Source organism: Anastrepha ludens, chromosome 5 (genome assembly GCF_028408465.1).
Source record: "Anastrepha ludens isolate Willacy chromosome 5, idAnaLude1.1, whole genome shotgun sequence".
In the NCBI taxonomy this organism is placed as follows: domain Eukaryota; kingdom Metazoa; phylum Arthropoda; class Insecta; order Diptera; family Tephritidae; genus Anastrepha; species Anastrepha ludens.
In genome coordinates, this window is record NC_071501.1 from 113,242,946 (window position 1) to 113,257,125 (window position 14,180).

A 14,180-nucleotide genomic window follows, 5' to 3' on the forward strand; every position below is an offset into this window, starting at 1 on the left:
ACAAAACGTGGAAAGGGTTTTAAATCAGTCAAGAATTGTCGTAAAATCAGAAAAAGAAAGCCGGGCTTGAAGAAGAGTAAGCGGCTTGGGTATGGGTATGGGCGACAGACAAAGAATATATCAAATTGTGGCACACCTTGGAGCCGATGGCAGTTGAAGTGGAAGAGTAGCTGCAAACTGAAGACGAAGGAGTAGTAGAGTGTAAGAGGTCGTCAATTGTAGGTGTAGCAGACAGACAATAATGATCTATGCTGGCTGGCTGAGAGGAATCGATTGGATGAACGTACGATTGCAGCAGGGGCTAAGAAGTGGTAATTTCGCGAATACTGAGGATGTCTTTTTACATTTTTTTATTTATTAATTTATTTTTTTTTCTGTTTTTCTTATTCTTACTATATTTAAACTCCTATTTTACTTATATTTTAACTCCTTCGCAAACTAAACTACCTCCGCTTAATGCAAAACACGTTGCCACTCACGACAGCCAACGTATACGCTTCTCTACAGCTGCATGGCAAACATACGCCAGCTGCCTTGCTCGAGTGCTGAGTGGTGTTTGTGTGCCACAAAACATGAGTTTGTCTAAAGCATGGCTTGGCTTGGCCTGACTTGGCTCTTTGTGACACCCTCTGGCAGTTGCAAAGGTTCTTAGTATTCTGCTTAGGTGCTAGCTGGCGTCGCTGGCTTTTAAACCCTGCCAAGTCGGCCAGCAACAACAGAAAATATGTTTTTATGTTTTGTTTTTGTAATTAGTATTACTCAAGCCTTACAAACATATGTACAAGTGTACAAAGTCTTAACTCCAGTTGCCTCTTACCAGAAGCTTAAATAAATATGCATACATACAAATGCACATATTTATGTGAGTATGAAAGAAAAAAAAAAAACATTTTTATAAATGTGTATCTAAGCTCAACTCGTTAGAAAAACTTGTTTCTGGGCAGTTAGCCAGCCAGATCCCAACGATCAGCTACAAACTGCTGAAATAAACATGAGTCTCAAGCCAATTCTATACAACGGACGATTCCACACAGCCTCATAACATGGATTGACATTAACATGGCATACAAATCAAAAGAAATATGGTTAAAAAAATAGCGTTTTCTATGTATCCAAGCGAACGAGTTTAAAGTGGATTTACCAATACAAAAGAGCGCTGCTTTTATAGAAGAAAAAACAAGTAAAAAACTAAATACCTCAACCACTTATGCAGCTACTGCTGAGAACTTCCCCTTACAAACACAGCAACACACAAACGCATACTCACACTAGCGGCCACCGCAGAGACACAAAAATAAACAGAAACTAAAACATCTTCTAAACCGGCTTTAGCACATCCACTACCCCAGCTTCAATGTTCTCTTACAGACCAGCCAAACAAGCAACCAGCCAGCCAGCCCACAAATTGCAAGAGAATAGATCAGATTTTAATTGGGGGCATTAATCCAGTGGCAACCTACGCCATCAAACAACAACTGCAACATTATGTACGTTTCGAACTTGTTTGCGCGCTTCAGCAAGTTCGCCTGGGAACAGTTGCACTGCTTTACCCACACGCGCTGCTAGCGTAGTGCTTTTGCAATATGCTTCCAGCAACATTGTTGCGCTGATTAATAGACTTGTTGCGATGTCGATGTTTTTGGCGTCAAATGGTAAACATGTTGGTTGGCTCGCGCGGTTGCTTGAAGTTGTTTCCGTGGATTACGAGCCTGTTTGAGCCGAACAATAACAAAGCAACTTGTTGATTCAAACGCGCAAAATAGATACTTGAAAGATTTCTGAAAATCTAATTTGTGCGGTCATATGTGCATATGTATGTGTGTATGTATGGATAAAAAGAATAAAAGGCATGGAAATGTGAAATATTAAAACACTTGGATTCTTATAACTAATTTAGTCATAATAATTAACGGCATTTACATGTAACAAATTATTTCGATAGAAAATTATGAAAAACAGACGTTTAATGCAGTCTTATCTCCCGTTTTTCTGCAGCATATCAAATTGTTTTTTGGGGTCCCTAAGAGTGCAGAAATAATTTAGAATTTGTAACCGACAGGGGTTTAACATTTGGCAAAAAATATACCTTAAATTCTTTCAGGACTGAATAGTCTAATAATTTTTCCAACAATACAACCTTTTGTAAAGGGTGGTTAAGTTTCAAGGTCCGGTGTTGATTTTCAATACAATGCAATTGTTTTAGGAAATTATTGCCATTTCTCTTTATTATGATAATATCAGTATGGCTCAATTATGTATGCAACAAAATATCGGCCAAATAGCCGCCGCGGTCTCGGCGGCAGACCTCCATCCAATGTCCAAATTTTCGATGACGCTGAGGCATAACTGAGGTTCTATGCCGTTGATGTGCCGAATTATCTCATACTTTAGCTCTTGAATTGTTGCTGGCTTATCGACGTACACCTTTTCTTTCAAATAACCCCAAAGAAAGAAGTCCAACGGTGTCGTTGACGTTTAGGTGGCTCACATTCAACATCGGCCCTTGAAATTTAACCACCCTTTAGAATACTTAAAGCCTTTGTAACTGCAAGAGGGTGTCACAAAGAGTCAAGCCAAGCCAAGCTTTAGACAAACCACAACGACCCGGATTTTTATCCAGCCAAGGCCTATCACTCCAGCAGCATTTTTAGTTTTTTTTTTGGTGGGTGAGGTAAGTTACGAAATGCCTTTGCACTTACATCGACAGTCGTCTGCGGCGTTGAGTGATGTGGCCACTAAAACAATCCCTCCTCTACTGCTGAGGAGACTCCCTTCCCGGGACTACGTTCTGCATTACTTCGGGAGTTCCTAGAGCGGCATCCATAAAGGACCAATTCTATTCACTCACGTCGGGAGCCACCGTATGTGTAGCTAGCAGCCACCTTTCAGGCTATAGGCTCGTCTTCTTAAGTCTCTGTCTGTGAAGCTTCGCTTTGTTGCACGCGTTCGAGCATTTTCCTTATGTATAGGGAATGCTTATGCTGCTACAACAACGACAACTGAATAGCCAAATTTGTCCAATGTATCCAAAATTTAGGGAAAAATGAAGTTCTTCAAGAATACGGACAAATACATTTTTTAAATTTGACATTTGCACGTTTTTTTTACCAAATATATTGCCCAAGTCCTTTCTCTTTCGTCTGCTATTCACGTTATTGCACTACGTTTAGTGAAAAAAAGATATAAAGGCTTTAAAAAATTTGAGTGAAGTTAAAAGATTTTAATTAACTTAAAAAATGTTAATCATTTCTTTATTTTTTTCTTTTTTTTAACTCCGGCCGACTGGAGCAAAACGGAAAATGAGACCTAATTTCATTATACGTAGGTATGCCCGTCTATTTTCCGAATTTTTAAGAACATTTCATATTCGTCTTCTGCTTGCTTGGCGCCATAACCGCTTAAGCGCTTTTGGTCGAGTTTAACGACAGTCGTTTCTTTCTCGTGCTAACCGGCGCCAGTTGGACACACCAAGTGAAGGCAAGTTCTTCTTCATCTAATCTTTCCAACGCCGAGGAGGTATTCCTCTTCCTCTGCTACCACCAGCTGGTACCGCTTCGAATACTTTCAGAGCCGGAAGATTTTGTATCCATTGGGAACAAAAATCTTTCGCAGAATCTTTCTCGAATACACTTCAAGGTTACCTCATCGGATAGTGTCATCGTCCTAGCTTCTGCACGATATGGCAGGACGAGCATGATAAGAATCTTATGTGCCTAAACGCGAGCGCACCGACAGTTTGACTGATGACAGGAGGTACTTCGTTTTGTCCTCGTTCACCACCATACCCTTTGGCTTTACTTATTTATCCAGTTTGGAAAAGGCAGATCTAACAGCGCGGGTTTTAAAGCCGATGATTGTATCTTCTTCCTCCTCTGGAGAATGGAGAAGTCCACGGAAGTGAAGAAGTCCTGGTTGCCATTCACTTGGGAGTGACCAATACGATTCTTCTGCATACGGTTCAATCAGCTCACAACTTCCGCGCTTCGTCGAAGTCTTCTCTGGGTAGCTCCCGAACATCCGTTTGAGAACGAGCTAATGTGAGAAGACGAAACAACCCAGGATATCTGGTTGTGTACTGGGTTTGGGACTCGACACGTAAAAATCGTGCCTCAATGAAATTAGATTTAGATTTATTGGAGATTTGCGTTTTGATCTCATGGTTTTATCTTCGGTCTTTTGTGTCCTCTACTCAACACAGTACCTCATGCAGACCCAGTTCCTTTATTAAACTTAAGATAGGCCTGGGCTGGACTGAGCGTATTTGCCTTTCGTGCGGCTACAAATGTGCGAGAAAGAACTTTCTGAGTCCTTCGTATATTGTACTGGGGACACAGGGTTTTCGAAATAGCACATGAAGAAATATAGCTCCATCTTTTCTGCGCTTTGCTGAGAAATAATTTGTGCAGTTCCTTTTTGCCAACTGTCAAGTGGATGCCGATGACCGGGTGGGAGGTCTCTGAGGCCAATTCATTTCCCTCTATATGTCCTGGAACCCAGATCAGAGAAATGTTACCTGCACACCCAAGAGATTTGATCTCTTCTTTACAGGAGTTTACTAGTTTCGTTCTGCACCATGGCGTCGTCAGAGCCTTAATCGCGGCTTGACTATCGGAGAAAATGTTATTATCTCCCTCGCTCCCGCGTTTGTTCCCTAAGCATTTTGCATCCAATCCTGCCTATTTGGAAAGAATGCTCTAGCCCGACCCTCAAACTCTAGTTTACGGAAAGAGAGATCTGTTCGAAGTTCGGAGAAATACGGTGTTAATTGCACTAAAATGCTATTAAGTCCCTTGAGAGATTGTCTCCAGGGGCCAATCTCCTTTAACTTGATTGCACTTAGAGCTGCGATGGAAATGACCGAAAAGTCGATGGGAAGTAAGTGCAAAAGACATTCAGGGCAGCACTGGGGCAAGTTTTACATGTTCCGGTGATGCCAATGCATGCAGTCCTTTGCACCCTCCCAAGTTTAGTGATATTATAGCCCTTCCGAAGAGCTTCCCACCAAACCAGACATCCTTACGTTAAAATTGGCAAAACCACTGCGTTGTACATCCACAGCACGACCTGTGGTTTGAGTCCCCATATTTTGCCGAACATAGATTTGCAGGAGTAGAAGTACTGGCCTTCTTTACCTGATTTTCAATGTGTAGCTTCCAATGGAGTTTGGAGTCAAGTGCCACTCTAAGATACCTAACTTCCGATGAACATAAGTCTTATATATTTTATTTTATTTTGAGAAATTTCATTTGATAAAATGCGCTCGAATAGTTTTTAAATGCCATTGTTTTAAATCCCCGGCAGTTTCTGTCACCCAAACCTTCGGCCGAAATCTTCAATATTTTCACCTTATCATGAACTGTACCAATCTCTGCCTTGCATTACAATTTTCCTTTGCTACAAAAAAAAAACGAAAGAAAAAACAATAACACACAGCAGTGCATTTTCTTTTGGGAAACCGTAAATACATTGCAACATAAACTCCACTGCTACAGAAACAAAATACAAACGAATTTGTAGGAAACCAGTGCAACCGGTTCGAAGAAATTGCCAATAGTTTATGCAACTTGTCCAAACGGAGAAAACAAAACAAAAGTACAACAAATAGCGAAACTTGCGAGAGCAAATTGCAGTCTAGAAAAAAGGCGGCAAATATGGTGAGAAATTTTTGTGCTCACAATGGAAAATTGCAATACATCGTGAGCTTAGGAGATAATTTCCAGCGTGCAGTTACATAGCTCTCAGCGCATAATGTTGAGCAACCTTTTGTGTTTTTTATTTGTTGGTTATTTTTATAAAAACACATTTTTTCTTGCTTTTTCTTCTGGCTTTCCTTACCCAGAATACTGTTATTGAATTGTAATGCTTTTAGTAACAACCATGTTTACATTTACGTGCACATATTAAATTTATAAAATTATTAGCTATATCATCCATTTTACTGCTTTTCATCCCACGAAACTTTTTGTTAGTAGTTCATGCATTTAAATTCAATTCTCTTTATGCTGTTTAATGACTACTTTTATTACTTACTCATAATCTATAAGAACACATTGTTCATAGACTAAATACATAATTAAATAAATATTTTTAATCATTTTCGAAATAAAAAGGGTAAATTTATAAAATTACTAGCTATATCATCTATTTACTTCTTTCCATAAAATGATACTTCTGCAATAATAGTTGAGATAGGCTAAGCAGTAAACGCCTTGCAACATTGCATATAAACATGGTACTGCTAGCCCACCAATGAATGTTGCTATTCTCAACTCCTTCTCACTTTCTCTCTCTCTCTCTCTCTCACTCACTCACTCACTCAGCTATTGCTTTTAGTTGAACACTAGTACCTAGAATAAGAGAGCGAGCAAATCCTTAGTGCGCATAGTATGTTGAGTACAATGTTGCTCAACTTTGTAAATGTTGCTACTCATTTTTACTACATAAATAAATACATTCTGCTTCTGAGAGACCATTACATACTAATTGATTGTGAGAGTAGTAAACATAAGCAAATGATGCGAATCGAATGCCAAATGTAGGCAACACTCCAATGTAGCAGAGCAACGAACTGAGCGACACGTTACCAAACATACGAACCAACAACGAACTGTAACCGTAATTAGTGAGAGAGCGCCGAGAATGTGTATGAGCGAGAAGAAGAGGAAGCAGCGTAGTGTTGCATTTGCGTACAACAGTAAAGATTTGCGTACTTTAGTATTATTTGTGTTCTCAACAGTGTCGGTGTATAATAATATAATAACGGTTACTTGTTGTGTGGCTTGTATGATCGGTGTACGGAAAGCAGCCAGCAATCAATTAGCAGCTGTGAATCCCGAAAAAAAGCAAGGCGGCTAAGCAGCAGCCGACCGAAAAATACTTTCTGCTATTCAACGTACGTTTTGTTTTTGTGTATTTACGAATTTCGAATTTTGCGTTTTTATTATATTTTCGCGGAATGGTTTATTAATCGAATGCAAATTTGAGTGTAGAAGAAAGCAAAAGAAAGAATTATATCGAAGCGAATAAATAGTAACACGAGTAAGCGATGAAGTTGTTGTGTAGCCGCTGAAAGCGAATCATTGAAACAAGAAAAAGGTGAAAAACGCAAAAATTTTTGTGGAAGAAGTGTGCAAATTTCAAGGTATAAATAAAATGAAATTTGATTAGTTTGATTGAGTATACAAGGAAACATAATTATTATGTATATTTATATGTACCTACTCACAAATAAAAATCAGAAACTTTCAAGTGAATGAGTGATTTAAAGTCAAAAGATTTTCAACTTTTTATGCTCTTAAATTCCCCTACTTTGTGTATGCATGTATCAGCGGTGCTGTCGTGCACGTATTGTGAATGTGTGTGTGTGCACATAAAGTGCAGGTAAAAGAGAAAATCAAAGCAACAACAAGAAAAACACAAGCAATTGCATATTTAATGCATTCAAACAAACATACCGACAAATGCAGTGAAGTTACCAAAGCCACTACGTCAACATCTCAACGTCAGCAGCGCAGTCGCCGCTGCAGCATCCGTAGCGTACGTAGCATTGCTGCTCGCTCACCTCACCGCTGTTTCCAACACATGGATTAGACAATAACGCGCGACAGCACGAAAAATAACTCAGCCAAAGTAAATAACCTAGCAGCGGCAGCATGTTGATCGCTCACTCCTCAACCGCCTATCCCACTTCATGCTCACCTCTGCCAGTTCGCTACCGCGCGACTCTGCCCATTATGCTTAAACCAGCTTCAACACCAACAGCATCGTCTACGTATGCAGTCGATTGCTCGCTTGCCGTTCGTACGACGTTGACTAGTCTTATTTTAATGTATGCTTGTTTGCCTTTCTTACCTGTCAAACCTGTTTTCAACACATAAGTCCGCCCGCGTCGTGCGCGTTGTGTCGCCTATATGCCAGCTTTGAGTCTTGGCTGCGTCACGACTGCGACGTAGTCATCAGAAACCAGTCAGCAATAATTGCTGTCCGCTCACCTCACCTTTTATACACGAATATCATCAGCCTCATCATCAATATCGCCAGCGATGGCGTGTATAGATTGTTATACATATATATGTGTGTGTGTATATGTTGGTGGTGTTTGGTTTAAACGTTTCTCTTGAAATACGGCTATAAAACGGAATTGGTTAAGAAAAAAAGTTCGACGAAATACTACATGCATGGCAAACAGCAAAGGGAGAAAAAACGAAAACATTTTAGCAGCGTCAGCTCTAAAGGCAACAACAACACACATATGTATGCACACTCATAACAAGTAAGCAAGCAGGCAAGTCCGCTTAAGGCACTGCTCAGCTAGCTTGTGAGTATCTACTATTTGGAAGCCTTTCAAGCGACTCAACGGATTTTCCGTTTACTTACCTTTCCTTACCATACTCTTGGCGTGACATGGCTTGGCCTGACTCTGAGACAGGCGACTCTTAGCTGTGTGTTTTTTGTGATGTTGTTGCGCTTGCTACCTGGCTCAAGCGAGCGTACCTTCCTTGCACATACAAATGTACCTACTCTTCCCTGTCGTGAGTTTCTACTTACTGTTTGTTTGTACATGTGCATGTATGTGTGTGTGTGCTATCCCATATAGGAGCGTTCGCACTCGAGTCGCGTCGTACCATCTTGGGTCGAATTGCTTGATTTCTTCGACTGATTAAAGTCATTGTTTTGTGGCGCATTGCAGTGCGCTATAAGAATAGAAGAAAAATGAAGATACATTAATGCATGAGGGACATAAAAAAGCAAAACAAGAACCATTCCAACAAGTCGACTGCACAAAACCCGTTTGTTAGTAAGCATGCATGTACATACGTCCATATGTAGATATGTATGTATGTAATACCAAGTCCATAGTGGACACGGAAGACAACGAAAACATTGAGGTTACTTATGTGGTAAAGCGAGTAGGTCGAGTAAGAGAATACGAAAACATAAAACTCACAATAAGGGCTAAGGCGAAGAAGCCATTTTGTGCGAATAACATAACTTATGAACTGAAGAAAAATTAATAAATAAAAAAGTTCTGTATTAAAGCCGCCTTCGGAGACACTTTCAAAGCAAGTAAAGGGAATTGAAAGTAAATAAATCGCCGCTGCAAGTATTTTACGGCTCCCAGTGGACTACACAAAACAAACAACAGCCACTAAATAGGCTTAAATCACTGCTTAACTTATACCCTAATAAATATTAATTTAATCTTTTTTTTGTTTTAGCTTATAAAATGTGTAGAAATTAAATATCTCAACCAAAATGTGTACCATTAAACTAAAATAAAGTGTTTGCTAAGGGTCATTCCCTTCAAGTCAAACGTCCTTTCACGTAATGCGAAAAACAAATGTAAAAATATCATAAATTTAAACTAAAAAAAACAACAACAAAGACAAAAAGTTGTGCAAACCAATTTGCACAAACTTTTTGCAGTTTGAAGCGCAGGACGGCGCATTAGTGTGTGACGAATAACAGCGGTAAATTGCGCTACCCGAAAAGTAATAAAACACAACTATGGCAATGTACATAAAAGTGCATGAAAGATAAAAATTAACAACGAATTCCCATGTATATGTGTGTGCATACTAACAACAATAGTAATCTAACATAGCAGCATAGCATACAACGCTGCGCAACATCATCACCATCCAACATTGCACCAGGCACAACGTTTCCAGCTCCACTCCAGTTAGAGTAGCCATCAGAAATAAATACACCAATCAAGTGCAACGCGAAGACAGCAGCTAACTGGCTTGCTATAATATAAAAAAGTAGGGAAACAACAACAACAGCAAATACCAACTAGCAACATTCAACGATTGCATTTTGATAGTCTCTCAACAGCGGTGAGGACATATCTACATCGTTACTTACTCCTGCCTGGAGCAACTTTGCCATCTTTATTAATATACAACAACAACTGCAGCAACAGCGCACGCAACTTCAATATGATTGCCATGTGGAGATACTTTTTAATCGGTAAGTTTGCGAATACTGCATACAATGCATTAATTTGAACACTCAACTCTTTTCAATTTGCTCCTGGCCTTATATGGGGCCCAATATAAACATACATACATACTTATTGTACATACATATTCAAGTACATATTGCATGTACACATTTGATTGCATTCCTTTCAAAAAGTCAATTCTCACTTGGTCTACAAGCTGCAATCACCACAAGTTATTCTTTTCTTTTCATTTGCGTTGCATTAAGTCATTCTACTTACACACACACACACACACATGCAATCATACATATTCTAGTAGTAAGTTAGATGCCTTTCGCATTGTGTGATAGCTGCAGCTGTGCTCCACTTATGGCTGGTGCGTGTCTCTGGCAGTCTTCTAATTAATTGCCATAATACAACAATCGCTTTGATTCGCACTTTTCTTTCATTTCAAATAGATGTGTCTTTTATTACCGCACTCGATAGCTCCAATTGATTACTGAAGTACCCATTAGAGATTTCACTGATTTATGGTTCTTTTAAGCGGGGAAACAGTTTTGCACGTTGCTTGTTGCCACAACAATCAATTGAAAGTTATTGTAAAATGAAGCAGAGTCGTTGTAATTTTGTTACTTCCACAGTTACTTTCATATACAAGGTGGCGCAAAATTAATCATCCTATCGGAAGATTTTTAATTCTTCCCAATGACATTCCCTCGTCAATCAGATTCGGTACTTGTGAACTAAACAGCTGCAGTATATAAACAGGCAAGCAATGAACTGCTTAAAGGTCAAAATAAAGATTTTCATCACTCAAAATTATATTCTTTTTTATTTAGTAAAAAAGTTATTCAAAAAAAAAAAACCGCCATTCTTTATACAAATGCATGTATATAATTATATATATTTTTTTTTTTTCAAATAAATTTAAATTTTTTTTTCCATAAAAATATATTTTATTCTATAACAGAAACCACAAAAAACCAAGTTTCGAAGTTTGTGCAAAATTATTAAATTTCCGACGATTTTCACACTTTTTGTTCAGAATTTTCAGAAAATTTTTGCGTGCACAATTTTATACTCTTAGTATACAAGCTATTACTATCAGGGCATTGATATTGGAATGGTTTCGAAATCATGCAATATTTAAAAACGAGTTTGTATGGGAAATGCCATGCCTTCTTTATCAATACCGTCCACTTCTCATAATTATTAAGGCATTGCTATATTAGTCATCTATGCCAAATCCCATTACTCTACCATGAATGGTTTCGCAACTATACAATAATAAGCCATTGATTTATATGGGGGCTGCCACGCCTTCTTTACCAATGCCGCCCATTTTTCAGAATTGTTAAGGTATTCATATTTTATGTCCTTGTACCAAATTTCAGTATTCAGGCACCAATGGTTGCGAAAATATGTAATATTAAAAAATTGGTGCCACGCCCACTTATTTTAAACCAATTTCACTACGCCTATATCCTTGCGGAATTTGCAGGCAATAAGTTGACGAAATTTCATTGCAATCCGAAGGTTGGTTTCACAGCTTTTAAAATACATACAAACAAATATTCATTTTTATATTTGTAAGATTTAGTTCTAGTATGAAAAAGTGCAACTTTGAAGTGCCTCAAAATTCTCATAGATTTTTGAAAATTTTTTACCTTCACGGTGTTGCGCAGTTTCCCAAATAATTGCTATGCATTTTTTATATGGAAAAAGTGCACAGCACCGGTAGAAAAACAATTATTTTCATAAAATTTAATGGGCTTTACAATAGCGTACCCATTTTCTAATTCTGATTAAAAAATTTTAAATCAGATTACAAATTTTAAATCTGATTACAAATTTTTATGAAAATTTGTGGAATTTTTATACAAATTTCTTGTACAAAGTTTGATATTTGGATTAATGTGTACTTTTTTATAGAATGAAGTATATGTATATGTTTTTTTTTAATTATTGAAATTAAGAAATAAATAAATACTATAAAAGCTACATTTTATAATTTTGCGATTGAGCATATTTTGTTTCGCTTATTCTTTTTTTATTTTGCGAATTTTTTCCCATTTCGCTTATACTTTTTTTATTTTGCGAATTTTTTTTTTATTTCGCTTATTTTTTTTTAAATTTTGCAAATTTTTTTTCCTATTTTTTCTATTTCGGTCCTTTTTCCTAATTCGCTTATTTTCTTCTATTGGCTATCTTTTTTGCTATTTCGGTTATATTTTTTTTTTATTTTGCTAATTTTTTTCCTATTTCGCTTATTTTTTTCCTATTTCGCTCCTTTTTCCTATTTCGCTTATTTTTTCTTTTATTTGGCTCTTTTTTTGCTATTTCGGTTATTTTTTTCCTATTTCGCTTATTTTTTTTTTTATTCGCTCCTTTTTCCTATTTCGCTTATACTTTTTTATTTTGCTAATTTTTTTGCTATTTCGCTTAATTATTTTTCTACTTCGCTTAATTTTTTTTAATTACCTTAGTCGGTATATTAATTATCTATTTGCGGTCGTATGTCTCGGCCACCAAAGCTTCTTTACCATTCCGGTCGTATGTCTACACCCAACCACCACAGCAAGAACCCATACTAATTTCATATGGAATTATAGAATTAATAAATCTTTTTGACCCTTCATAAACTTTTATTCCAGCTTGACAGTTTCTTCATCTCTTGCTTTTACGTGAATTGTTTAACTTTATTCGGAGTTACCCGTCGGAAGACTTAAATAATGCTTTAGTTGCTCTACTTTGTTGTGGAACAACGAGATAATCTAATGAACGAATTTTTCTAACAGCCTAACTTCCATCCAAATTCATATTTAGGAATTGATCTGCGGTGAATTTTAAAGAAATGTTTATTTTTTACTGTGTTCTTATGACCTAAATAGCTCGACTTTTCTATCCCAATAAATATCTCATCACGAGCAAATATTTTTCAAACAGAGGCTAGTTATTTTTAACACATCTTATACCTCTTTCCTTCTGGTCACACCTTGTTTCATGGGCCTACCGTTGGATGAGATAGACGGGCGGTGAAACTTGACAGGGTTTTCTGGCGAGATTTCAGTTTTAGAGGTGTACAATATTTTGGCTATCCGACTTTTGTTTATTTAGTGTCTATTAATGAGATTTCGCAAGCGTTCAACAAAGAACGAGTGCTGTCAAATGTCAGCTGGAGAATTATGATTCTCTCAAAGTTTGAAGAATTTCAATTATTTTAAGGGTGATTCTATAGCTAACTTTAATCGTTTAAGTATTGAATATCGCATTTGTCCCATGGCCAATTAATTGCCTCTTAATTCATTGCAACTAAATCTTAATCAACCACTTCACAAGTTTCAACACGTATACTATTCCAACAAATTCTACTCAGCTGAAGCTCTTTAAAACTACTATCATTTAATTTTCTATACCCACACCAAACGTGCATGAGCAAGTTTTGCATCTCCTTCAACACAATAAATGCCGGCGCGTTTGTAATCCTCAGCCAGTTATCGATTAACTCAGCTTTTAACTATTATTCGCAATTAAAATTTTATATGTAGTTGATTTTATGGCTTTTTAAACTATTATTATATGGCAAAAGAAATCATATTTTCGTTATTGGCTAATAAATGTTATCAAGATTAATTATGTGTGTCCTTTGCTAAGAGCTAAAGCAAGAGGAAAAATGCTTTGCAATCGGTATGAAATATATTACTGTATGTATTAAAAAGCTACTAAAATGTTAAAAGCTTTGGCAGCACTTACTCCTGTTTTTATGGTTCTATTTTGAAGCAAAGTCAATGAGCGTTTTTCTATTTTTTTGTTTTTTTTTTTGCTCTTATTGCTAAGCATTATTTCTAAAGTGGGTCAAAGGTCAAACGAAAATAGACAAGGGTCAAAGTTGATGTTGGAAAAAGGCGAAAAAGCGAAAATGAGAAATACAGGAAGTGATGTGTGATGGTCATTGAAGTTACTAAAGTGGCTGCTAGAGTGGGGAAATAGTTCGCAAGCGGGATAAACGATTCAAAGATCGATAATAAAATTAATAAATTGTTAAAAATTGATAATGGGTAAAAAAACCTTTTTGTACGAAAGAGTTTAATAAAAAACAAAAATAGAAAACAAATTTTTGGGCATTTTCCATGGAATACTATTTAAAGTTAACGTTTGCTGTGTGCCAGCAGCGAAATAAGAATTTTTGATTCGCATATTATAACATAACTTGAAATTTGTACTGTAATACTCG

General features: G+C 37.1%; 1 protein-coding gene across 5 annotated transcripts in view; it reads left to right on the forward strand.

Moving 5' to 3' along the window:
• The first annotated feature begins 6,383 nt into the window (after nt 1–6,383).
• The window catches only part of LOC128865000 (uncharacterized), a 41,116-nt gene continuing 33,319 nt past the window's right edge, over nt 6,384–14,180 (forward strand). Inside the window, exons 1-2 of one of the 5 annotated variants that reach the window (XM_054104837.1) lie at nt 6,384–6,892; nt 9,219–9,972. The gene's annotated coding sequence lies outside the window, so the exon portion shown is untranslated. The other 4 variants (XM_054104836.1, XM_054104835.1, XM_054104839.1 and 1 more) reach the window with 4 other exon arrangements.